Raw genomic sequence first — 27,750 nt, forward strand, 5'->3', positions numbered from 1 at the left:
ACCCTAAACCTTTCTGTAACCATAACACTTGCCCTAAACCTATCTGTATCTTTATCATAGCCCTAGGCCTAGCCCTAGACATAGCCCTATCCCTAGCCCTAGCAATGGTCCTAGCCCTAGCCCTAGAACTAGCCCTTGGACCAGCAGGTGAAGCTGGTCTGGGGAAAGACCCATTAACCTCAAGTCTAAGCTTAAGCCTCACCCTAACACTTACCCTACTCCTAAACCTCCAACTAACCATGGGACCATAAGGAGAAAATTTCAGAAGGGTTCAATCTGTGAAGCATGTGAATGAGGTGGTGGGGATTTGGTGGAAGATCTCAGGTTGGGTATGGGTTTACCCTAACCCTAACCCTATCCCTAACACTAACAATAACCCTAAACCTAATCCCTGGAGGTCTGATGTGGGTATGTGAAGGTGGGCTGGTGAAGGGTCCTTTTTCTCTAACACCCTAACCCTAACCCTTTTCCTAACCTTAACCCTAACCCTAAACCTAAACTTATCCCTATCTGTAACCTTATCTCTATCACTATCCTTAACTGTAATCCTAAACCTAACCCTAACCCTAACTGAAACCATAACCCTAACAATATCCCCAACATATCCCTATCTCTAAGCTTAAACTTAACTCTAAACTTATCCATAACCCTGTCATAACCCAAACCCAAACACTAACCATAACCCTAACCTTAACCATATCATCTCTATCCCTAACCCTAACCCTAAATTAAACCTATCCCTATCCACAATGCTAACCCTAACCTAACCCTACCCTATCCCTCTCCATAAACCTATCCCTATAACTATTCTATCCATAACCATAAATCTAACCCTAACCCTATCCCTAACCTTAACACTATCCCTATCCCTTTCCCTCACCCTAACCCTAACCCTAGACAAAACCCTATTCATAGCCATAACTATATATCTATTCCTAAACAAAACCCTAAATTTTATCCTATCCATAACCCTATCCATAGCTCAGTGTTTGCTCCATAGAAGCTAAGAGAGGACAAAATGTCCCAAGAGCAACATTTTGAAGAAAGCACAGTAGCTGAGAGAGGAGCTGAAACACAACCCAGAATGAGCAGATGGCAGCCATGTGCCATCCGGCTAACAGAGGTTTTCTGGATGCCATTGGCCTTCCTTTGGTGAAGGTACACTATGTTGATGCCTTTATTTGAACATTTTCATGGCCTTAAGATTGTAACATTACAACCAAATAACCCCCCTTTATATAAGCCAATCTATTTGTGGTGTTTGGCAAAATGGCAGCATTAGCAAACCAGAAGAGAGCTCATATCCACACAGTTTAGACTGATTGAGGCATGGTGCCCAGCTCATGACCCATATACTTGTGGGGTAAACAGATTGAGACTGGAGTCTGGCTTGGAATCCAAATAACTGGTATTGATAGGTAAAGGCATGGGGCCAAGCTTGGAACCCATATATCTTTGTGGTATAGTTGAAGTTTGAGGCCCAGTGTAGGGCCCATAGCCCCACAGAGTAAACAGGCCTGGCTTGGCACCCATATACCTGTGGAGTAGATAGGTAGAGGCTGGGACCCAGCTCTGAGGTGATAGTCCCACAATGTAGACAGGTAGAGGTGTGGGGTAAGGGTCAGGGCCCATATAACTGTGAAGTAGACAGAAGGAGGCTGGAGCCCAGCTTGTAGTCCATATACTTGTAGGGTAAATGGGTGGATCTTGGAGCCTGGATACCTGTGGGGAAGAAAGGTGGAGGCTGGGGTCCTGCTCAGAGCCCATATTCACACAATGTAGATGGATGTAGGCTGGAGCCAGGACCAGAGCCCATATGCCCACAGAGTAGACAGATGGAAGCAGGGGACATAACTTGTAGCTCATTTACATGTGGAATAGACAGGTGAAGGCTGGGATCTGGCTGAGAATTCATATGCCCACAGTGTAGACAAGTGTGTGCTTGTCCCCTGCTTTGAGCCCATATGTCCACAGTGTAGACTGGTGGAAGCCTAGATCCCACCTTGTAGCCCATGTCCTACAGTGTAGAAAGTTTGAGGTCTGGGGCCCAGCTTGGGGTCCATATATCTGTGGTGTAGACATGTGGAGGCTAGGGCCTGAGTCAGAGCCCAAACAAATGTTTTGACAGGTGGAGGTGTGGGGCAAGATTGGAGTTCTTTTACCTTTAGTGTAGATTGGTGGAAGCTGGGGTCCAGCTTGGAGCCCATAATCTGTGGAGTAGGCAGGTGGAGACTGGGTCCTGGCTTAGAGACAATATTCCCACAAATCAGATGTGTGGAGGCTGGCCCTAGCTTGGATCCCAGATAACTCTGGAGTGAATATGTGGGAGATGGAGCCTGACTCAGAACACATGTATCTGTGGGGTAGAAAGGTGGTTGCTGGGGAGATCTAGGAGCTCATATACCTGTGGAGTAGATGGGTGATCGTAGGGGCCCAGCTCAGAGCACATATCACCACAGTTTAGATGGGTGGAAGCCAGAGCCCAGCTTGAAGCCCATATAACTGTGGGTTGGACAGGTGTAGCCTGGGGCCAGGTTCAGAGCCCAGATGTCCACACTGTTTATTGATGGAGGCTGGGGCTTGGTTCAGAGCCCATGTCTTCAGAGTTAACACTGGTGGAGGCTGGGTCCCAGCTCAGAGCACATAATCCACATTGTAGATGGGTAGAGACATGGTGCCCGGCTTGGACCCCATATACATTTGGTGTAGACAAGTGAAGGCTGGGGCCTGGTTTGGCACCCATATTTCCACAATGTAGAAGGGTCAAGCCTGGGACCAGGCTCAGAGTCCATATCTCTGCAGTGTACATGCATGGAGGCTTTGGTTCATCTTCGAGCCCATACACCTCTGGTGGACACGGGGTAGCTGGTGCATGGCATGGAGACCATTTCTGTACAATCTAGACAGGTGTATGCTGGGAACCATCTTGGAGCCCATATTCCTAAAGTGTAGATGGATGGAGTTGTTGGTTCCATCTTGGATCCAATATACATGTGGTGTAGACAGGTGGAGGCTGGGGTCAAGCTTGGAGCCCATATACCCATTTGGTAGAACAGGTGGAGGCTGCAGCCTGCCTCAGTGCCCATATTCCCACTCTGTAGAAGAGTGGAGGCTGGGCACCAGCTTGGAGTGTATATACCTGTGGTGCTGACAGGTGGAGGCTGGGGTCTAGCTTGTAGCCAATACATCTGTGGGATAGGTAGAGACATAGAAGTTGGGTGTGTCTCAGAGCCCATATCCCCACAGTGTAGACAGATGAAGGTGCAGGGCCCAGATTGGAGCCCATATAATTCTGGGGCAGACAGGAGGAGATTGTGTCTGACTTGGAGCCCATATTCCCATAATTTAGACTGGTGGATGCTGGGGCCCAGTTTGGAGCCCATATATCTGTGTGTAGACAGTTGGAGGCTAGGGTCCTGCTTGGAACACATACATTTGGTTAGATGAGTGGAGGCTGGAGCTCAACTCAGAATCCTGTCAGCACAGTGTAGACAGGTGGATGCTGGAGTGTGGCTTAGACTCCATATACCAATGAGCTAGATAGGTGAGGCTGTGGCCCAGCACAGAGCCCATATCCCCTCAGTGTAGATGGGTGGAGGTGTGGGCCAAAGAAAGGAGCCCCTATATCTGTGGGTAAACAGGTGGAAGCTGGAGCTCAGCTCAGAACCCATATATCTGGGGAAAGACAGGTGAGGCCTGGCTTGGAGCCAATATACCTGTGGGGTAGGCAGGTGGAGGTTGGGTTCCAGCTTGTAACCCATGTAACTGTTGGGTAGACAGGTAAAGGATTTGATATGGCAAGAAGCCATAGCCCCACAGGGTAGACAGGTGTAGACTGGGTCCAGCTTGGTGCCCATATTTCTGTGGTGTAGACTGGTGGATGTGTGGGGCCAAGGTTGGAGCACATATACCTGTGGGGTAGATAGGGGAAGCTATGGCTCAACTTGGAGCTCATATCCCCACAGTATAGATGGGTGGTGGCTGCAGCCCAGTCAGGAAGCTATATATCTGTAGGGTTGACAAGTGGAGGCTGGGGCCCAGCTGGAAGCCCATATACCTGTGTGGTATACAGGTTGAGGCTAGTGTGTGGCTCAGAGCCCATATCCCCACAGTGTAGATTGGTGAAGGCTTGGGTCCAGCTCAAAACCCATAACCCGACAGTGTTGACAGGAGAGTGGGGCCTGGCTAGGATCCCATATTCCCATAGTGTAGATGGGTGGAAAGTGTGGCCTGGATCTGAGCCCATATGTCTGTGGAATAGACAGTTGGATCCTGGGGTCCAGCTTGGAGCCCAGATACCTGTGGAGTAAATGGGCAGAAGCTGGGTCCTAGCTCAGAGCCCAATTACCTGGGAGGTAGATGGGTGGAGGCTGGGGCCTGCTTTGGAGCCCAAATGCCTGCAAAGAAGAAGGGAAGAGGCTGGGGCCAAGCTTGGTGTCTATATACCTATGGGGTAGATAGGTGGAAGCTAGGACCCAGCTCAGACCCCATTTCCCCACAGTGTAGATGGTTAGAGGCTAGGACTCAGCTCAGAGCCCATACACATGTGGCGTAGACAGGTGGAATCTGGGCCCTTCTCAGAGCACATATCCCCACAGTGTAGACTGGTTGTGGCATGGGACCCAGATTGTAGCCCTTATAAATGTGGTATAGACAGGTGGAGTTTGTGACCTAGATCAGAGCACAGATAAAGAGGTGGATTTGTGTTGTCCAGCTTGGAGCCCAGATACTTTTATGTTGGATTTGGGGAGGCTTGGGCCCACCTTGGTGCCCATATCCCCACAATGTAGATGGGTAGAGGCTAGGGCCAAGGTTGGCACTCTATAACTGTGGGGTTGACAGGTGGAGGCTGACATCTGGCTCAGAACCCATATCTGCACAGTGTAAATGGTTGGAGGCTGGGGCATGGCCTGGATCCAATATCCTACATGGTAGACAGGTGGAGGCTTTAGGCCCAGCAGGACCCCATATGCCTATGGGGTAGATCAGTAGAGGCTGGGGCCCAGCTTGTAGCACATATACTTGTATAGACAGGTGGAGACTTGGCTTGGCTTGGATCATGTGTTCCCAGAGTTTAGACAGGTGTAGTCTGTGGCTCAGCTTTGAGCACATATACCTGTGTGGTACATAGGTGGAGGCTAGGTTCTGACTCATACCTCAAATTCTGACAGTGTAGATGAGTGGAGGTATGGGACTCAGGTTGAATACCAAATAACTGATGTAGACAGGCTGTGGCTGGGGCCTGGTTCAGAGATCACACATCTACAGTGTTGCAGGGTGGAGGCTAGGGCATGGCTTAATGTCAATATAACTAACTGTGGTGTAGACAGGAGACATGGGGAAAATTTGGATCTCATATACCTGTGGGGAAATGGGTGGGTGCTTGGGCTCAGCTTGGTGTCCATATACCTATTGTGTATACAGGTGGAGACTGGGGCCAAGCTTGGTGCCCATAAAACAGTGGGGTAGAGAGGTGGAAGCTAGGATCCAGTTCAGAACCCATATGCCCACAGTATAGACAGGTAGAGGAATGGTGCCAAGCTTTTAGCCCAAATACCTGTGGTGTGGACAGGGAGAGGCTGGTGTGTGGATCCAAGACCATATTCCCACAATGTAGATGAGCAAAGGCTCTGTAACAGCTGGGAGCTGATATAGCTGTGGTGTAGACAAGTGGAGGCTAGAGCCTGGCTCAGAGCCCCTACCCCACACTGCAGAGAGGTAGAGGATGGGGTCGAGCTTGGGGCCCATATAGCTGTAGTGTAGTGAGGTGGATACAGTGGTCTAGCCTGGAGCACAATAGCTGTGGGGTAGGAAGGTGGAGTCTTAGACACAGATCAGAAAACTTATTCCCCCATGTAGATAGGTGGAGGTGTGGGGCCCAGCTTGGAAACCATGTATACGTGTGGTAGATAAGTTGAGGTTGGGCCACATCTTGGAGCCCATATATAGCTGTGGTGTAGATAGGTGGAGGGTGGGGCCTGGCTTGGAGCCTGGCTTGGAGTCCATATTCCCACAGTGCAGACAGGTTGAGACTAGGGCCCAGCTCAGAGCTGACATTCCTGAAATGAAGATAGGTGGATGGTGGGGCCCATATAACTGTGGGGAAGATGGATGGAGATTGGGGTACAATTTACAACCCATATCATCAAAGTGTAGACAGGTGGAGACTGGGGCCTGTTTCAAAGCTGATATGCACACAGTGAAGACAGGTGGAGGCTGGGGCATGGCATGGATCCCATATATCTCTGGTGTGGACAGGAGGAGCCTGGGGTTCTGCTTAGTGCTATTTATACCTGAGGTAGATGCTTGGAGGCTTGGGCACAGTTCAGAGCCCATATCCCCACCGTGTATACAGGTGGAAGCATAGGACTCAACTTGGAGTCCATATACCTATGGTGTAGACAGGTAGAGGTATGGGACCCAGCTTAGAGACTATGAATCTGTGGGTTACGCAGGTGGAGGCTGGGGCCTGGTTCAGAGCCATAATATATGTGGTGTTGAAAGGTCAAGGCTAGAGCCTGGTTTGGGGCACATATATCTGTGGTGTTCACAGGTGAAGGCTGGGACCCAACCCAGAGCCCATATCCACAGAATGTTGATTGGTGGAGGTGTGGAGCCCAACTTGGAGTCCATATACTTGTGGGGTAGACAGATGGAGGATAGGGACTGACTTGTAACTGTACCTGTGGGATACACAGGTGGAGGTTGGGGCCCAGATTGTTGCCCATATATCTGTGGGTTAGAAAGATGGAGGCAGGAGTGGGGCTCAGAGCCCATAATTCCTCAATATAGTCCGGTGGAAGGTGGGGCCTGGCTTGGAGCCCATTTACCTGTGGTGTACACAGTTGGAAGCTTGGGCCTTGTTCAGAGCCCAAACAACTGTGGTTTAGACAGGTGGACACATGGGGACAGCTTGGAGCCCATATACATGTGGTGTAGACAGGTGGAGATTAGAGCGTGGCTCAGAACCCATATTCCCCCATAATAGAGGGATGGAAGCTGGGGCCTGACTCAGAACCCATACACCTGTATTGTAGACAGGTAGAGGCTGGAGACCAACTTGGAGCATATGTACCTGTGGGCTAGAGAGGTGAAGGCTGGGACCCGATTTGGAGCCTATATTACCACAATGTAGACAGGTGGAGGTTAGGACTCAGCTCAGAGCCCATATACCCGTGGGGTATATAGTTGGAGATTGGGGCTCAGATTGAGCCCACATCCCAACAGTGTAGACGGATAGAGTCTGGGTCCCAGCTCAGGACACATATCCCCACAGTGTAAATGTGTGGAGACCTGGGGCTTGGCTTGGAGCCCATATATCTGTGGTATAGACAGGTGGATTCTAGGGCCTGGCTCTGAACCCAAATGACTCTAGTATATATAGGTGGAGGGGTGGGGCCCAGCTTGGAGCCAATTTACCTGTGGTGTAAATGGGTGGATGCTGGGGCTAGGCTCAGAGCCTAAATTCCCACAATGTAGAGAGGTGTGTTGGCTGGGGCCGTTTGGGACCCATATATGTGTGGGGTAGACAAATGTAGCCTAGGGCCAGGCTAGGGACCCATATCACCACAGTGTTTATGGGTGAAGGCTGGGGCTCGGCTTCATGCCCATATCCACAGTGCGGACAGGTTGAAGCTAGAGCCAAGCTTGCAGCCCATATACCTGTGTGGTAGATGGTGGAGGCTTTGGCCTAGTTAAGAGGCCCTGTCCTCAGACTCTAAAGTGGGGAAGCTGGGGCCCATTCAGAGCACATATCCTGCAGTGTAGATGGGTAGAGGCATGGTGCCCAATTTGGAGTCCATATACCTGTGGTGTAGACAGGTGGAGACTGAGGCTCAGCTCCTGTCCATATTCCTACAATATAGAAGGGTGGAGACTGGGGCCAGGCTCATAGCCTATATACCCACAATGTAGTCAGGTGGAGGCTGGGGCCCAGCTTAGAGCCCATGTCCCCCAGTGTACATGTGTGGAAGCTGGGGCCAAGCTAGGGGCCCATATACCTATGGGGTAGAAAGGTGGAGGCTGGTCTCCAGCTTAGAGCCTATAAACCTGTGGGGTAGATGGTAGAGGCTTCAGTCCAGTTCAGAGCCCCTATCCTCACAGTTTAGAGTGTGGAAGCAAATATCCCACAGTGTAGATGGGTGGAGGCATGGTGTCCAACTTGGGGTCCATACACTGTGGTGTAGACAGGTGGAGGCTGTGGCCCAGCTAGAACACTTATCCCCACAGGATAGACAGTGCAGTGGGGCCAAGCTTGGAGCCCATGTAACTTTGATGTGTAAAGTTGGAGGCTGTGGTGTGGCTTGGAGCCCATAGTCCTGCAATAAAGACAGTTGGAGGTTGAGGCCTAGCTTGGAGTCTATATATAGCTTTGGTGTAGACAGGTGGATGCTGGGGCCCAGCTTGGAGCCCATATTCTTGCAATGAAGATGGGTGGATCAGGTTCTGGCTCGGAGCCCATTTTCCCTCAATGAAGACAGGTGGAGACTGAGGCCTAGCTTGGAATCCATACATAGCTGTGGTGTAAACAGGTAGAGGCTGCACCCCGACTTGGAGCCCATATCCCCACTGTGTTGAAGGGTGGAGGGTGGGGTCTTGTTCCAGTTTGCTAATGTTGCCAGAATGCAAAATACTAGAAATAGATTGGCTTTGTATAGGGGGTTTATTTGGTCACAAAGTTACAGTCTTAAGGCCATAAAGTGTCCAAGGTAAGGTTTCAGCAATAAGGTACCTTCTCTGGAGGATGTCCAATGGCCTCTGGAAAACTTCTGTCTGCTGGGAAGTCACATGGATGGTGTCTGCTGTGGAGTTCTGGTTTCAAAATGGCTTTCTCAAAAATGTTAGTGTCAGCTTCCAATGGCCATCTTCAAAATGTGTCTCTCAGCTGCAGCTCTTCTTCAAAATGTCACTCTCAGTTGCTCTGAGGTCCTGTCTGTGAAATCCTTTATGTAATTCCAATGACTCATTTAACACCCACCCTGAATGGGTGGGGCCACATTTCCATGGAAACTTTCAATCAAGAAGTCACACCCTAATCAAAGTTGTCACTCACAGTTGGGTGGGTCATATCTCTCTGGAAACACTCAATCAGGAGTTTCCAACCTAATCAACACCAATATATCTGCCCCCACAGGACTGCATTATAGAATATGGCTCTTTTGTAGGGTGCATAATATATAGAAAACAGAAAATGCCCTGCTTGGAGACCATATTCCCATAATGTAGATGGCTGGAGGCATGGGTTCTGTCTTGGGTCCCACATAACTATGAGGTAGACAGGTGGAAGCTACATCCAGCTTGTAGCCCACATATACCTGTGGGGTAGAGAGGTGGAAGCTAAGGCATTGCTCTGAGCCAATTTTGCCACAGTGTAGATGGATGGAGGTGTGGGGCCCAGATTGGAGCCCATATAACTCTAAGGAAGACAGGTGGAGGCTGGGGCCCAGCCTCAGCCCATTTAGCTCAGGGGTAGATAGTTGGAATCTGGGACCCAGCCCAGAGCCCAAATTGCCACAATGTCTATGGGTGGAGGCTGGTCCCAGTTTGTACCCTATATGCCTCGGGTATAGGCACAGGTCTTGGCTCTGACTCAGAACCCATATCCACATAGTATAGATGGGTGGAGAAGATGGGCCTGGCTTAGAAACCACAAACCTGTGTTGTAGATGGGTGTAGTCTGGGGCCCAGCTTGGGCCCATATACCTGTGGTGTAGACAGGCAAAGGAAGGGCCAACTCAGAGATTATATTCCTGCAATGTAGAGGGTGGCTAATGTGGCTTAGGCTCAGATCAGAGCTCATGTTCATGTTGGTAGACAGGTGGAGAGTGTGGACTACCTTGGAGCCCATATCCCCACATTGTAGACAGTGGAGCCTGGGGACAGACTCAGTGCCATTCTTCTCACAATGTAGACTTTGGAGACTTTGGACCAACTTGGAACCAATATACCGGTAGGGTACATGGTTGGAGGCTGGGGCCTGGCTCAGAGCCTACATATATGTGGGGTAGAGAGGGGGAGGCTTTGGCCCAGGCTTGAAGTAGACAGGATGAGACTTGGATTCCACTTAGGGCACATAAACATGTGATGTTGATAGGTGGAGGCTGGGGCCCAGATTGGAGCCCAGATATCTGTAGGGTAAATGGGTAGATGCTGGGTACCAGCTCGGAGGCCATATGCCCACAATATAGATGGGTGGATGCTCATGACTAGCTTTGTGTCCATATGCCCACAGTGTATATGAGTGGAGGTGTGGGGCCCAGCTTGAAGTTTGTATACATGTGGTGTAGACAGGTGGATGCTGGGGCTTAGTTTGGAGCACATATTTCAGCAATGTAGAGAGTGATAGGGTTGGGCCTAACTTGTAGCACATATACTCGTAGACAGGTGGAGACTGGGCCAGGCTTGGATCTCATATCCCACAGTGTAGATGGATGTCAGCTGGGGTCCAGCTTCAATTACATATATCTGTCATATAAACAGATGGAGGCCATGCCCAGCTTGGAGACCATATACCTGTGGGGTAAACAGGTGGAGCATAGGGTCTGGCTTATACCTCAAATCCCCACATTGTAGATGAGTGGAGGCCTGAGGTCAAGCTTGAAGCCCATGTTCCTGTGTGGTAGATGGGTGGAAGCTGTGGCCCAGCTCACAGCTCATACCCCACAGTATAGATGGGTGTAGGCTGGTGTCCAACTTGGAGCCCATATAGCTGTGGTGTAAACATGTAGAGGTTGGGACCTGGCTTAGAACCCATATTCCTGCAGTGTAGACAGGTGGAGACATGGGGTCTGGCTTAGAGGCCATATAACTGTGAGTTAGACAGCCAGATGCTGGATTCCATCTTGGAGCCTATATTACTGCAATGTAGACTGGTGTACCCTGAGGCCTGGCTCAAAGCCCACATGCCCATGGAGTAGATATTTAGAGGCATGGGTCCTGGCTTGGAGCTCCTATACCCATGAGTAGATTGATGGAGGCTCTGCATGGTTCAAAACCCATATCCCCACATTGTTTATGGTACAAGGTTGGGGAACAGCTTATAGTATATATACATGTCAGGTAAACAGAGACTGGGGTCCAGCTTGTAGCCCATATAACTGGTGTAGACAGCTGGAGACTGGGTCCCATCTTGGAGACCACATAACTTTAGGGTTGACAGGAGGAGCCTGGGGTTCCACTTAGAGCCCTTATACCTTGGAGGATACAGGAGTATGTTGCCACATGGCTTGGAGTCTACATTTCCACAATGTAGATGGTTGGAGGCTGGGGTCAGGCTTGGGGTCTTTATCCCCATAGTGTAGATGGGTAGAGGATGGGGCAAAGCTTGGAGCCCATATACTTGTGAGATTGATGGGTGGATGCTTGGGCCCAGCTCAGAACCCATATCCCCAAAGTGTAGATGGGTGGAAGTCTGTGGCCTGGCTCAGAGCCCATATAACTGTGGTATAGACAGCTGGAGGTTGGGGCCTAGATATAGTCCAATAACTCTAGTGCAGACAGGTGGAGGCTTGGGCCCAGCTTGGAGCCCATGCACTTGTGGTATAGGTAGGTGGAGAGTGGGGCCAGGATAGGAGCCCATATCCACACATTGTAGACTTGTTATGGCATGGAGCACAGCTTGAAGCCCATGTAAATGTGGTTTAGACATGTGGAGGGAAGGGCCCAGATCAGAGCTCATATCCCCACAGTCCAGATACATGGAGTCATAGGGACCAACTTGGAGCCCATATACCTGTGGGGTAGAGAGATGGATGCTGTGGCCCAGTTTCAAACCCATATAACTGTGGTGTAGAAAGGTGGAAACTGGGGCCTGGCTCTGAGCACAAATAACTGTGATGTAGACATAAGAAGTATGGGACCTGGCTTGGAACCCATATCCCCACAGTGTAGACAGATGTAGGCTGGGTCCCAGCTTGGGGCCCATATACCTGTTAGGTAGACAAGAGTGGGTAAAGGTCTGGCTCAGAGGCCATAACCCCACCATGTATAAAGATGGATTGGGACCAGCTTGGAGCCCCTAGACCTGTGTCATAGTCAATAAGAAGCTGGTGTCCAGCTTGGGGCCCATATACTTATGGCTCAATGGGTGGAGCCTGGGGCCTGGTTTGATTTCTAAACAACTGTGATTTTGACAGATGTAGGCATGGGGCCCAGCATAGAGCCCATAATCCTTTGGTGTATACAGGTGGAAGCTGGGGCCCATCTCAGAGCCACAATTACCAAAATATCTATGGATGGATGCTGGGCCCCAGCTAGGGACCCATATACTGAGGGGTAGACAGGTGGAGGCTAGGCCCTGGCTCAGAGCCCATATACCTCTGGGGTAGACAGATGGAGGTGGAGGCTGGGGCCTTGTTCTCCACCCATATATATGTGGAATAGAGGGGTGGAGGGTGGGGTCCAGCTTGGAGCCCATATCCCCACAAGATAGACAGTTGGGGCTCAGCCATGGCTTAGAGCCCATCTAACCACAGTGTAGATGAGTGGTGTCTGGAGTCAAGCTTGGAGCTCATATCCCCTCAGTGGAGACAGGTGGAGGTGTTGGACCTGGCTTGGAGTCTGTATACTTGTGGTATAGACTTGTGAAGCCTAGGCCTGACTCAGAACCTAAACAACTGTTGTTTTTACAGATGCAGTCTGGGGCCCAGCTTGGAGCCCATATTTCCACACTGTAGATGAGGGTAGGTATGGAGACTACCTCTGAGCCCATATACCTGAGGTGTAGACAGATGGAGGCTGGGGTCCAGCTTGTAGGTCATATAACTCTAGTGTAAACAGGCAGAGGATGGGGCCTAGCTTCACTCCATATAGATCTGGGGTAGACAGATGGGGTTTGTGTCTGTCTTGGAGCCCATATCCTCACAGTGTGGATGGGTGGAGGCTGGTGCCCAGCTTGGAACCCCTATACTTGTGATGTAGACAGGAGGAAATTGGGGCACAGTTGGTGTCCATATACTTGTTGGGTAGACAGTTGTTTACTAGGGCGTGGCTTAGAGCCCTTATTGCCACATCGTAGATGGGTGGGGGGGTGTGTCCCAGTTTGGTACACATATACCTGTGGTGTAGAGAGGTTGAGACTAGGGCCCATCTTTGTGTCCGTGACCCCAACATGTAGATGGTTGGGGGCTGTATCTGGCTTGGAGCCCATATAAGCTCAGTTTAGAGGGGTGGAGGTGTGGAATCCAACTTTGTGCCCTTGTACCTTGGGGTAGAAAGGTAGAGGCTGGGGCCTGGCTTGGAGCCCAAATCCAATATTTAGATGGATGTAGGATGGCAACAACTTAGAACCGATAAAACTATGGTGTAGACCTAAGGAAGATGGGGCTAAGCTTGGAGCCCATATTCCTGTAATGTAAATGGATGGAAGCTTTGGCTTGATGCAGACTCCATATTCTTGCAGTGTAGACAGGTGGAGGATGGGTCCAAGGTCCAATCCGATATATTTTTGGGTTAAAGTGTTGGAGTCTAGGGAATGACTCCGAGCCCATATCCCCACAGTGTAGACTCCTGGAGGCTGGTGTCCACAAAACAAAAATAGTGTCCAGTTTCATATCAAGCGTGGCATTTCATTTACAGGTATATTTATTCTCTTTCATCTGAATACATCTCAATTATTTCCTTCATCTGGACATCTTAGAAAACTGCTGAACCATCCTTTTAAAGAATATTCCTCAAACTGTGTTTCTTTTCAGAGGTTCTTCCTGATGAAATTGAGTTTATGAGTTTCAGGCTGTATTGGGAGAAAATTATGGTGCCCTCATGGTGATTTTTTTTTTAAATGAGAAGTTTCATTTCTGTTTCTTTCATTTCTTTGAATTTATTTTAAACATTATCTATTAGCTACAACACACAGTATCAAAAAACACCACTTTATAATAAAGCAAAGCAAAGTCTCAGGAAGGCAAGTAATCTGAAATAACTTCCTTTGTTCCAGTATTGCACATGCTTGCAGTAATGGGTTATCTTCAAGGTATTTGATTAAAGATTTCAAGTATTATAAAAAGTACTTTTCATAGAGTTAATGTATCTTCCTTTGGGTATTGTTTATTGCTGCACAGTGCTAGGTTTCCTTTTTCCTCTCTTGTCATCTAGTTACAGTTACACAAGTTCACATCCCTCATATCCACTTTCACATAGAGGCTTCTCTGCTGATCCTTGTGTGCACAAGCAGCTACACACTACACCAACTGTTTCTGAATCTCTCCCATTACTACAAATAGGAATCCCTGTTCCCTGGTGTGACTAATATGCAGCAGAAATCCCAAGTTAAGAAACCTCATGGAAGAAATCTCACCAGGGCTCAAAACTGTGGAGGAGACAGCGCCAGCCCAGGTTCCAAAGCAGCATAGAATTCTGGCCTGTGATTGGATTGTGCAGATGAAAATTGCACAGACCCTCTCCTACCTCACAATAGACATCAGGGTGCTAAGCAACAGGGCCCTATCCCAATGCCTGCCCTGTGGTCTCAAAATACAATGGGATCCCCAAGTGTGCAGGTGATGGTGGACATGTTGTGGCCTGTGCAGTTTGTTGTAGGTATATTACGATGAATCTGCAGCCCCAAGGACCACCTGCAGCACTGATGGATGGTGAGTCTTTGACTCTCCCTGGAGGAAGCTATAAGGGAATGCCTAAGGACATATTCAGTTGGGTGTGGGGTAGAGGGAACTTCAATGAAGTGTAACTGGCCAAGCTTGGGCCTGCCATTTTTTACCAATGGCACAGAAATGACCACTGGAACTAAGACAAGCAGCTTAGAAACCCGGGTGCTCACTTAGCAGAGCCTACCATGAAGCATGCCCATGTGGGCTCAATGAACCCACTTTAAGTCAGGGAAATTTGGACAACTTTGAGTTGTTTGCCCTGTCCATTATTTATAGATGACATGGGGATTGGGTCATGGCTGTCTTAGTGGTAGGATTTCTTGGTCTATTTATACTTGCCAGAAATCTCATTCTGTGCCTTAATGCTGAGTGACAGTTGAGGTGGTCCTCTGATGAGGAGAACACATAATACGTGGAGAGGCTGATATATTTTGTGTTGAGTGTGTTGGAGGCATGATTGGATACTGGGATGGAGACTCCCAGTGGGCAGGCATGAGTGTGCACACTGAATATTTTTGTTCCTTAGTCCAGGAATTATCATTGACCTGAAGGATATCCTTGTCCTGGGAGCCAACATACCATGGCTCTGTCAGTTAGAGTGATACACATGCAAGTGTGAATGCCCACCACAAGTTCCCCTTTTACATGCTGCTGCATTTGGGAGAGATTAAGCACAAATGTGGCACATATTTTCTTCAAGATGTGAAAGCATGTTTGTTAGCAAAGGAAGAAGACATCCCCAAAGTCTCCATTCCTGAATTGCCTGAAGCCCAAGGTAGTAGGCCAAAGTGGCACATACTGTGACAATTCTTCACATATCCCATGAAAGCAGGTCAGTGTAATCTCACCCTGATCTGACCCTGTGCCTTCACGAGGAGGGAAACCAAGACACATGAACTGTCTTTAATTTCTTTTTCCACCTATTTAAAATTTTCATGTTCCTTGTATAAAAAGGTTTTATTTAAGAACTTTACATTTATGTTAAAAAATGTCAGTTTCTTTAATTATTCTTGTAGTATTTCACTTAAGAACAGAGACATTCTCTTATATATTCACAGGAATATTACCACAATCATTAAATTAACCTGGTTGTACTACAAATATCTCATCTAGAGGCCTAGTCCCTAACTCAACAAGTACCCAATCAAGTCCTATCGAGCAAGCAAAATATTAGAAGTAATAATAATGATAGAAATGTAGAAAGGCACAAAACAAAAATAGTGTCCAGCCTCATATCAAATGTCACATTTCTTTTAGAGGTATATTTATTCTCTTTCTTCTGAATATATCTCAATCAATTCTTTCATCTGGACATATTAGAAAACTGCTGAACCATCCTATTAAAGAATATACTTCAAATTGTGTTTCTTTTCGGAGGTTCTTCCTGATGAAATTAAGTTTACCAATTTTAGGCTGTATTGGCAGAAAATAATTGTGCTCACATGGTGACTTTTTTAAATGAGAAGTTTAATTTTTGTTTCTTTCATTGTATTGAATTCATTTTAAACATTATAAGCTACAAAAATACAAGTATCAAAATCACTTTTTAAGAAAGCAAAGTAATGTTTTAGGAAAGCAAGTAACTTGAAATAACTTCTTGGCTTCCCACATTGCACAAGCTTGCATTAATGGGTTATCTTCAAGGCATTTGATTAAAGATTTCCAATATTATCTTCAGTACTCCATACATTCCATGTATCTTCCTTCAGGTATTGTTTATTGCTCCACCATCCTAGGTTTCCTTTTTCCCCCCTTGTCATCTAGTTACAGTTACACAAGTTCACATCCCTCATATCCACTTTCAAATAGAGGCTTCTCTGCTGAGCCTTGTGGGCACAAGCAGCTACAAACCACACCAACTGTTTCTGAACCTTTCACATTACTCCCAATAGGAATCCCTGTACCCTGGTGTGCCTAATATACAGAAGGAACTCCCAAGTTTAGAAACTTCATGGAAGAAATCTCACTGTGGCTTCAACCTTTGGAGGAGACAGTGTCAGCACAGTTTCCAAAGCAGCATAGAATTCTGACAGATGCTTGGAATGTGCATATGCAAATTACACTGACCCTCTCCTACCTCACAATAGGCATCAAGTTGCTAAGCAACAGGGCTCTATCACAATGGCTGCCCTGTGTCTGAAAACATAATGGGATCCCCAAGTGTGCAGGTGATGGTGGGGGTGTTGTGGACTCTGCAGTTTGTTGTAGGTGTATGACGATGATTCTGCAGCCCCAAGGATCACATGCAGCACTGATGGATGGTGAGAGTTTAACTCTCCCTGGAGGAAGCTATACAGGAATGCCCAAGGGCAAATTCCAGTTGGGTGTGGAGCAGGGGGAACTTCAGTGAACTTCCCCTGGTCAAGCTTGGGCCTGTCTTTTATTTCCAATTGCCCAGAAATTACCAGTGGATCTAAGAGAAGCAGCTTAGCATCCTGGGTGCTGACTTGGAGAGCCTGCCATGAGGCCTGCCCATGTGCAATCAGTGAAACCACTTTAAGTCAGCGAAATTGGCACAACTTTGAGGTGTCTGCCATGCTCAATGTTTATAGTTTACATGAAGATTGGCTCATGGCTGCCTTTATGATGGAAATTCTTGCCCTATTTATGCTTGCCAGTAATCTCATTCTGGGCCTAATGTTGAGTGACAGCCAAGGTGTTCCTGTGATGAGAGAACACATGATATGTCTAGAGGCTGTCATTTTTTGTGTAGAGTGGTTTTGAGCCATGACTGGGTACAGGGAAGGAGACTCCCAATGGGCAAGCATGATGGTGCACACTGAATATTATTTTTTCCTTGGTCCAGGAATTATCATTGCACTGTAGGATATTCCTGTCCCAGGAACCAACATACCCTGTCTCTGTCAGTTAGAATGATACACATGTAACAGTGAGTGCCCACCACAAGCCCCCTTTTACATGGTGCTGGACTTGGGAAAGATTAACCACAAATGTGCCACATATTTTGTTCCAGATCTGAAAGCAAGTTTATTAGCAAAGGAAGAATTCTCCAACCTTCCCATTCCCAAATTTGCTGAAGCCCAAAGGAGTAGGCCAAGTGGCAATGACTGTGACCATTTGTCTCATATCCCATTAAAGCAAGTCAGTGTAATCTCGCCCTGATCTGAACCTGTGCCTTCATGAGGAGGGAAACAAACACATGTGAACTGTCTTTAATTTCTTTTTTCACCAATTTATCATTGTTTCATATTCCTTGTATAATAAGGTTTTCATTAACAATTTTAAATTTATGGTAAAAATGCCAGTTTCTCTAATTATTCTTGTAGTATTTCACTTAAGAACACAGGCATTCTCTTACATATTCACTGGGATATTACCAGAATCATTAAATTAACCTGATTGTAGTAAAAATACCTCATCTAGGAGCCTGGTCCAAACTCATCAATTACCCAATCATGTCCTACTGGCTAAGCAAAATGTTAATAGTAATAATAATGATAGAAACATAGAAAGTCAAAAAAAAAAGTGTCCAGTCTCATATCAAATGTGGCATTTCTTTTACAGGGATATTTATTCTCTTTTATCTGAATATATCTCAATTATTTTCTTCATCTGGTCTTATTAGAAAACTGCTGAACCATCCTTTTAAAAAAATTCCTCAAAATGTTTTTATTTTCACTGGTTCTTCCTGATGAAATTGAGTTTATGAGTTTTAGGCTGTACTGGCAGAAAATTATGGTGTCCTCATGGTGATTTTTCTTTAAATGAGAAGTTTCATTTTTGTTTCTTTCATTTTATTGAATTTATTTTAAATATTATCTATTAGCTATGACAACACACAAGTATCAAAAATCACCACTTTATAATAAATCAAAGCAAAGTTTCAAGAAAGAAGATAACCTGAAATAACTTCTTTGCTTAATGCATTGAACAAGTTTGCATTAATTGGTTATCACCAAGGCATCTGATTAAAGATTTCTAATATTATAAACAGTACTTTTCATACAGTCCATGTATGTTCCCTTGGGTATTCTTTATTGCTGCACAGTCCTAAGTTTCCTTTTCCAAAACTTGTCATCCAGTTCCAGTTACATAACTTCACATCCCTCATACCCACTTTCAAATATAGGCTTCTCCACTGAGACTTTTGTGCACAAGCAGCTACAAAACTCAACAACTTTTTTGACTCTTTCCCATTACTCCAAATAGGAATCCCTGTACCCTGGTGTGTCTAATATATAGCAGGAAATCCCAACTTGAGAAAACTCCAGGAATAAATTTCACAGGGGTTTGAACATGGGGAGAAGACAGTGTCAGCCTAGGTTCAAAAGCAGCATAGAATTCTGATGTGTTCTTGGAATGCACATATGCCAATTATACTGACCCTATCCTACCTTACAATAGGCATCCAGATGCTAAGCCACAGGGGTCTATCACAATGGCTGCCCTGTGGTCTGAATATATAATGGGATCTCCAATTCTCCAGGTGATGTTGTAGGTGTTGTGGCCTGTGCAGTCTGTTGTAGGTATATGGGGATGATACTGCAGCACTGAAGAACATCTGCAGGCCTGAGGGATGCCGTGGGTTTGTCTCTCTCTGGAGGAATCTCTACAGGAATGCCCAAGGGCAAATTCCAATTGGATGTGGGGTAGGGGGAAATTTAATGAAGTGCCCCTGTCCAAGCTTTGGCCTGCCTTTTATTTTCCAATGGCACAGAAATTCCCACTGTATCTAAGATAAGCAGCTTAGCATACTGAGTGTTCACTAAGCCAAGCCTACCATGAAGCTTGCCCATGTGAAATCGATCAACCAACTTTACATCAGGGAAATTTGGACAACTTTGAGGGATCTGACCTGTCCACTGTTTATATCTGACCTGAGGATTGGTTCATGGCTGTCTTAGTGGTGGGATTTCTTGCTTTATTTAGGCTTGCCAGAAATCTCATTCTGGACCCAAATGCTGCATGACAGACAAGGAGGTCCTGTGATGAAGAGAACACATGACGAGTGGAGAAGCTGATATTTTCTTGTTGAGTGTGTTGGAGGCATGATTTGATACAAGGATGGAGACTCCCAGAGGACAGGAATGATGCTGTGCACTGAGTATTGTTTGTTCCTTGGTCCAGGACTTATCACTGCAATGAGGGTTATCCCTGTCCTGAGGGCCAACATAACCTGGCTCTGTCAGTTTGAATGATACACATGTAACTGTGAATACCCAACCCAATTTCCCCTTTTACATTGCGGTGGCCTTGGGAGAGATTAAACACAAATGTTGCATATATTTTGTTCCAGATCTGAAAGCAAGTTTACTAGCAAAGGAAGAAGATGTCCCCAAACCTAACCACTACTGAATTTGCTGAAGCCCAAGGGAGTAGGCCCAAGTGGCACTGACTGTGACCATTCTTCTCATATCCCATTAAAGCAGGTCAGTATAATCTCACCCTGACATGACCATGTGCCTTCATGAGGAGGGAATCAACACATGTGAACTGTCTTTACTTAATTTCTTTTTTCACTGATTTAACATTGTTTCATATTCTTAGTAAAATAAGTTTTTCTTTATCAATTTTAAATTTATGTTTAAAAAATATCAGTTTCTTTAATTATTCTTGTGTTTTACTTAAGAATGGAGACATTCTCTTATGTTTTCACAGGAATATTACCACAATCATTAAATTAACCTGGTTGTAGTGTAAATATCTCATCTAGGGGCCTCGTCCCCACATGAACAATTACTCAATCATGTTATATTGACCAAGCAAAATGCTAAGAGTAATAATAATGACAGATATATAGAAAGCCACAAAACAAAAATGGTGCCCCGACTCACATAAAACATGGCATTTTTTACAGGTATATTTATTCTCTTCATCTGAATATATCTCAATTATTTCCTTCATCTGAACATCTTAGAAAACCACTGAACCATCCTTTTAAAGAATATTCCTCAAATTGTGTTTCTTTTCAGGGGTTCTTCCTGATGAAATTGAGTTTATGAGTTTTAGGCTGCTTTGGCAGAAAAATATGGTGCCCTAATGGTGATTTTTTTTTTAATGAGAAGTTTCATATTTGTTTTTTCATTTTGATGAATTTATTTAAAAAAATATCTATTTTAAAAATTATCTTTTGCATTGCAAAAGTTTGCATTAATGGGTTATCTTCAAGACATTTGATTTAAGATTTCTATTATTATAAACGGTAATGTTCATACAATCCATGTATCTTCCTTGGGGTACTGTTTAGTGCTGCACAGTCCTAGGTTTCCTTTTTCTCCCTCTTGTCATCTACTTCCAGTTACACAACTTCAAATCCTTGATATCCACTTTCAAGTAGAGGCTTCTCTGTTGATCCTTTTGTGCACAAGCAGCTACACACAACACCAACTGTTTCTGAATATTTCCCATTACTCCAAATAGGAATCCTTGTACTCTGGTGTGTCTTACATAGAGCAGGAAATCCCCAGTTGAGGAACCTCATGGAGGACATCTCACTGAGGCTTGAACCTGTGGAGGAGACTGCATCAGCCCAGGTTACAAAGTGGCATAGAATTCTGGTATGTGTATGGAATGTGCATATGCAATTTATGCTGACCCTCTCCTACCTCACAATAGACATCAGGTGGGAAACAACAAGGCTCTATCCCAATGGCTGTCCTGAGTCTGAAAATATAATGGGATCCCCAAATGTGCAGGTGATGGTGGAGGTGTAGTGGCCTTTGCAGTTTGTTGTAGATTGATGAAGATGATTCTACAGCACCAAGGATCACCTGCAGCCCTGATGGATGGTTAGGGTTTTACTCTTCTTTTGGAAGCTCCACAAGAATGCCCACAGACAAATTCCCATTGCGTGTGAGGTTGGGGGAACTTTAATGAAGTGCCCCTGCCCAAGCTTGGGCATGCCTTATTTTTTCCAATGTCACAGAAATTCCCACTGGGTTTAAGACAAGCAGCTTGGATCCCAGGTGTTCACTTAGCAGAGCCTAACATGAGGCATGTCTATGTGAGGACAATGAGCCCACTTTATGTCATGGAAATTTGGACAACTTTGAGGTGTCTGAACTGTGCACTGTTTTTAGCTGACATGAGGATTTTTTTCAGGGCTGTTTTAGTGGTGGGATTTCTTGCTTAATTTTTGCTTGGCAGAAATCTCATTGTGGGACCAAATGCTCCATGACAGTCAAGGTGGTCCTGTGATGAAGAGGACACATTATGTCTGGAGAAGATTATATATTTTGATAAGTGGGTTGGAAGCATGATTGGGTACAGGGATGGAGACACCCAGAGGGCAAGCCTGATGGTGTACACTGAATATTGTTTGTTCCTTGATCCAGGTATTATTGCCTTGAGTGATATCACTGTTGTGGGGGCCAACTTACCCTGGATCTGTCAGTTAGAATGATACACATTTAAATTTTAATGCCCACCTTTTACATGTTGCTGGTCTTGGGAGAGATTAACCAGAAATGTGGCACATATTTTGTTCCAGATCTGAAGCAAGTTTATTAGCAAAGGAAGAAGACTCCCCCAAAATCTCCATTGCCAAATTTGGAGAAGCCCAAGGAGTAGGCCCAAGTGGCACTGACTGTGACCATTCTTCTCATATCCCATTAAAGCATGTCAGTGTAATCTCACCCTGATCTGACCCTTCACCTTCATGAGGAGGGAAAACAACACATGTGAACTGTCATTATTTAATATCCTTTTTCACCAATTTAACATTCTTTCATATCCCTTGTATTACAAGTTTTTAATTTAAGAATTTTAAATTTATGTTTAAAAAATGTCAGATTCTTCAATTATTCTTGTAGTCTTTCACTTAAAAACGGAGACATTCTCTTACATATTCACAGGAATATTACCACAATCATTAAATTAACCTGGTTGTAGTACATTTGTCTCATCAAGGAGCCTTGTCCTCACTGGAACAATTGCACAATTATGTCCAATCAACCAAGCAAAAATTTAATAGTAGTAATAATGATATAAATGTAGAAAGCCACAAAACAAAAATAGTGTCCAATCTCATATAAAATGTTGCATTTCTTTTACATGTATATTTACTGAATTTCAGCTGAATATATCTCAATTATTTCCTTCATCTGGACATATCAGAAAACTGCTGAATCATCCTTTTAAAGAGTATTCCTCAAATTCTGTTTCTTTTCAGAGTTTCTTCCTGATGAAATTGTGTTTATGAATTTTAGGCTGTATTGGCAGAAAATTATTCTGCCATCATGGTGATTCTTTTTCAAATGAGAAGTTTGATTTCTATTTCTTTCATTGTATTGCATTCATTTTAAACATTATCTATAAGCTACAAAATCACACAGGCATCAAAAATAACCACATTATAATAAAGCAAATCAAAGTTTCAGGAAAGCAAGTAAACTCAAATAAATTCTTTGATTTTGCATTGCACAAGTTTGCATTAATGTGTTATCTTTGTAGCATTTGATTAAAGATTTCTTTTATTATAAACAGTACTCTCCATACAGTCCATATATCTTCCTTGGGGTATTGTTTATTGTTGCACAGTCCTAGGTTTCCTTTCTCCCCTTCTTGTCTTGTAGTTGCAGTTACACAACTTCACATTCCTCATATCCACTTTCATATAGAGGCCACTCAGATGAGCCTTGTGTGCACAAGCAGATACACACCACATCAAGTTTTTCTGATTCTTTCCCATTAATACAAGCAGTAATTCCTACCCTGGTGTGCATAATATACAGCAGGAATTCCCAAGTTAAGGAAACTCAGGGAAGAAATCTCACTGGGATTTGAACCTGTGGAGGTCACAGTTTCAGCCCAGGTTCCAAGGCAGGCTATAATTCTGGCGGGTGCATGGAATACACATGCACAATTTAAGCTGACCCTCTCCTACCTCACAAGAGGCATCATGTTGCTAAGCAACAGGGCCCTATACCAATGGCTACCCTGTGGTCTGAAAATATAATGGGATCCCCAAGTGTGCAGGTGATGGTGGAGTTGTTGTGGCCTGTGCAGTTTGTTGTAGGTATATGAGGATTATTCTGCAGCCCCAAGGATCACCAGCAGCCCTGATGATTAATGAGGGTTTCACTCTCCCTGGAGGAAGCTCTACAGGAAATCCCAATGGCAAATTTCAACTGGTTGTGGGGTATGGGGAACTTTAATGAAGACCCCCTGGCCAAGTTTGGGTCTGCCTTTTTTTTCCAATGACACGGAAATTCCCACTGAATCTCAGAAAAGCAGTTTAGAATCCCAGGTGCTCACTTAGCAGAGCCTATCATGAGGCATGCCTTTGTGAAGTCAATGAACCCACATTGTGTCATGGAAATTAGGACAAGTTTGAGGTGTCTGACCTGTCCACTGTTTGTAGCTGACATGAGGATAGGTTCATCACTGTCTTAGTGGTGGGAATTCTTGCTTTATTTATGCTTGCCAGAAATATCATTCTGGGCCCAAATGATGCATGAGAGTAAGGTGGTCCTAAGATGAAGAGAACACATGATACATGGAGAGGATGATATATTTTGGTGAGTGGGTTGGGGACCTGATTGATTAAAGGGATGGAGACTCCCAGAGAGCAGGCATGATGGTGCATCCTGAATATGTTTGTTCCTTGGTCCAGGAATTATCATTGCACTGAGGGATATCCCTGTCCTTGGGGACAACATACCTTTGCTCTGTCAGTGTGAATGAAACACAGGTAACTGTGAATGCTCACCCCAACACCCCTTTTATATGGTGCTGGACTTGGGAGAAATTAACCACATATTTGGCACTTATTTTGTTCCAGATGTGAAGGCAAGTTTATTATCAAAGGAAAAAGTCTTCCCTGACCTCTCCATTCCTGAATTTGCTGAAGCCCAAGGGAGTAGGCCCAAGTGGCACTGACTGTGGCCATTCTTCCCATATCTCATGAAAGCAGGTCAGTGAAATTTCATCCTGATCTGACCCTGTGCCTTCATGAGGAGGGAAACCAACACATGTGTACTGTCTTTATTTACTTTCTTTTTTCACTGATTTAACATTGTTTTTTATTCCTTGTATAATAAGGGATTCAAGAATTTTAAATTTATGTTTAAAAAATGTTAGTTTTTTTAATTATTTTTGTAGTATTTCTCTTAAGAACAGAGACATTCTCTTATGTATTCAGAGGAATATTACCACAGTTATTAAATTAACCTGGTTATAGTACATATATCTCAACTAGGGGCCTGGTCCCCACCAAAACAATTACCCAATCATGTCCTATTGAACAAGCAAAATGTTAATAGTAATAATAACGATAGAAAAGCAGAAAGGAAGAAAACAAAAATAGTTTCTGGTCTCTTATCAAATGTGGCAATTCTTTTAAAGTAATATTTAATCTCTTTCATCTGAATATATCTCTATTATTTCCTTCATCTGGACATATTAAAAAACTGCTGAACCATACTTTTAAAGAATATTCCTCAGTTTGTGTTTCCTTTCACAGGTTCTTCCTAATGAAATTGAGTTTATCAGTTTTAGGCTGTATCAGAAGAAAATTATTGTGCACTCATAGTGATATGATTTTTTTAAATGAGAAGTTTCATTTTTGTTTCTTTCATTGTATTGAATTCATTTTGAAAACTATATATTAGCAACAACACACAAATATCAAAAACCAACACTTTATAATAAAGCAAAGCAAACTTTCAGGAAAGCAAGTAACCAGAAATAACTTCTTTGCTTCCTGCATTACACAAGATTGCATTAATGGGTTATTTTCAAGACATTTGATTAAAGATTTCTAATATTATACACATTACTCTTCATACATTCCATGTATTTTCCTTGGGGTATTTTTTATTGCATCACAGTACTCATTTTCCTTTTTCACCCTCTTGTCATCTAGTTCCAGTTACATGACTTTGCATCCCACATACCCACTTTCAGATAGATGCTCCTCTGCTGAGCCTTGTGTGCACAAGCATCTACACATCACACCAAGTGTTTCTGAATCTTTCACATTACAAGAAATAACAATCCCTGTACCCTGTTGTGCCTAATATATAGCAGGAAATCCCAAGTTAAGAAACCTCAGGGAATAAATCTCACTGGGGCTCATACCTGTGGAAGAGACAAAGTGAGCCCAGGTTCCAAATCAGCATAGACTTGTGGTGAGGGCTTGGATTGTGCATTTGCAAATTATGCTGACCCTGTCCTACCTCACATTATGCATCAGGTTGTTAAGCAACAGGGCTCTACCCCAATGGCTGCCCTTTGGTCTGAAAATATAATGGGATCCCCAAATGTGCAGCTGATTGTGCTTTTGTGGACTGTGAGGATTGTTGTAGGTATATTATGATGGTTATGCATCTCTGAGGTTCACCTGCAGCACCAAAGGACTGTAAGTGTTTGACTTTCCCTGGAGGAAGCTCTACAGGAATGCCCAACTGCTAATTAGAATTGGGTGTGGGGTAGGAGGAAATTTAGTGAAGTGCTCCTGGACAAGCTTGGGCCTGCCTTTTTTTTCAAAGGAAGAGAAATTATGACTGGGTCTAAGACAAGCAGCTTAGAATCCTGGGTGCTCACTTAGCAGAGCCTATCATGAGGCATGGCCATGTGAAGTCAGTGAATCCACTTTAGATTAGGGGAAATTTGGACAATTTTGAGGTGTCTGTCCTGTCCACTGTTTATAGCTGACATGAGGGTTGGCTCATGGCTGTCTTAGTGGTGGGATTTCTTGTTCTATTTATGCTTGCCAGAAATCTCATTCTGGACCTAAATCCTGAGTGACAGTCAAGGTGGTCCTGTGATGAAGAGAACACATGATACGTGGAGAGGCTGATATTTTTTGTTTTCAGTGTGTTGGGGGCATGATTGTGGACAGGTTTGGAGATTCCCAGAGGTCAGGCATGATTGTGTACACTGAATATATTTTGTACATTGATCCAGGAATTCTCATTGCCCTGAGGAATATCCCTTTCCTGGGAGCCAACATATCCTGTCTCTGTCAGTTAGACTGATACACATGTAAGTTTGAATGCCCACCCCAAGACACCTTTTACATGGTGCTGGACTTGGGAGAGATTAAACACTAATGTGGTAAATATTTTCTTCAAACTTGACAGCATGTTTGTTAGCAAAGAAAGACTTCCCTGATCTCTCCATTCCCAAATTTGCTGAAGCCCAAGGGAGTAGGCCCAAGTGGCACTGACTATGACCATTCTTCTCATATCCCATAAAAGTAGGTCAGTGTAATCTGACTCTGTTCTGACCCTGTGATTTCATGAGGAGGGAAACCAACACATTTGAAGTGTGTTTATTTAATTTATTTTTTTACCAAGTTAACATTGTTTCATATTCCTTGTATAATAAAGTTTTCTTTAACAATTTTAAATTTATGTTTAAAAAATGTCACTTTCTTTAATTATTCTTGTAGTATTTAACTTAAGAACAGAGACATTCTCTTATGTATTCTCAGCAATGTTGCCAAAATCATTAAATTTACTTGGTGTTAGTACAAATATCTCATCTAGGGACCTGGCCCCTGCCTCAACAATTAGCCAATCATGTCCTATTGACCAAGAAAAATGTTAATAATAATAATGATATAAATATAGAAAGGCAGAAAACAAAAATAGTGTCCAGTTTCACATCAAACATGACGTTGCTTTTATAGGTATATTTATTCTCTTTCATCTAATATATCTCAATTATTTCCTTCATCTTTACTTATTAGAAAACTGCTGAACCATACTTTTAAAGAATATTCCTCAAATCCTGTTTCTTTTCAGAATTTCTTCCTGATAAAATTGAGTTTATGAATTTTAGGCTGTATTAGCAGAAAATTACTGTGCACTCATGATTTTTTTAAATCAGGACTTAAATTTTTATTTCTTTCATTGAATTGAATTAATTTTAAACATTATCTACAAGGTACAACAAAACACAAGTATCAAAAATCACCACTTTAGAATAAAGCCAAGCAAAGTTTCAGGAAAGCAAGTAAACTGAAATAACTTCTTTGCTGACCACATTGCACAAGTTTACACTAATATATTATCTTCACAGCATTTGTCTAAAGATTTCTAATATTATACACAATACTCTTCATACAGCCCATGTATGTTTCTTGGGACATTGTTTATTGCTGCACAGTCCTAAGTTTCCTTTTTCCCCCTCTTGTCATCTAGTTACAGTTAGACTATTTCACAACCCTCATATCCACTTC

Source organism: Choloepus didactylus, chromosome 26 (genome assembly GCF_015220235.1).
Source record: "Choloepus didactylus isolate mChoDid1 chromosome 26, mChoDid1.pri, whole genome shotgun sequence".
In the NCBI taxonomy this organism is placed as follows: Eukaryota; Metazoa; Chordata; class Mammalia; order Pilosa; family Megalonychidae; genus Choloepus; species Choloepus didactylus.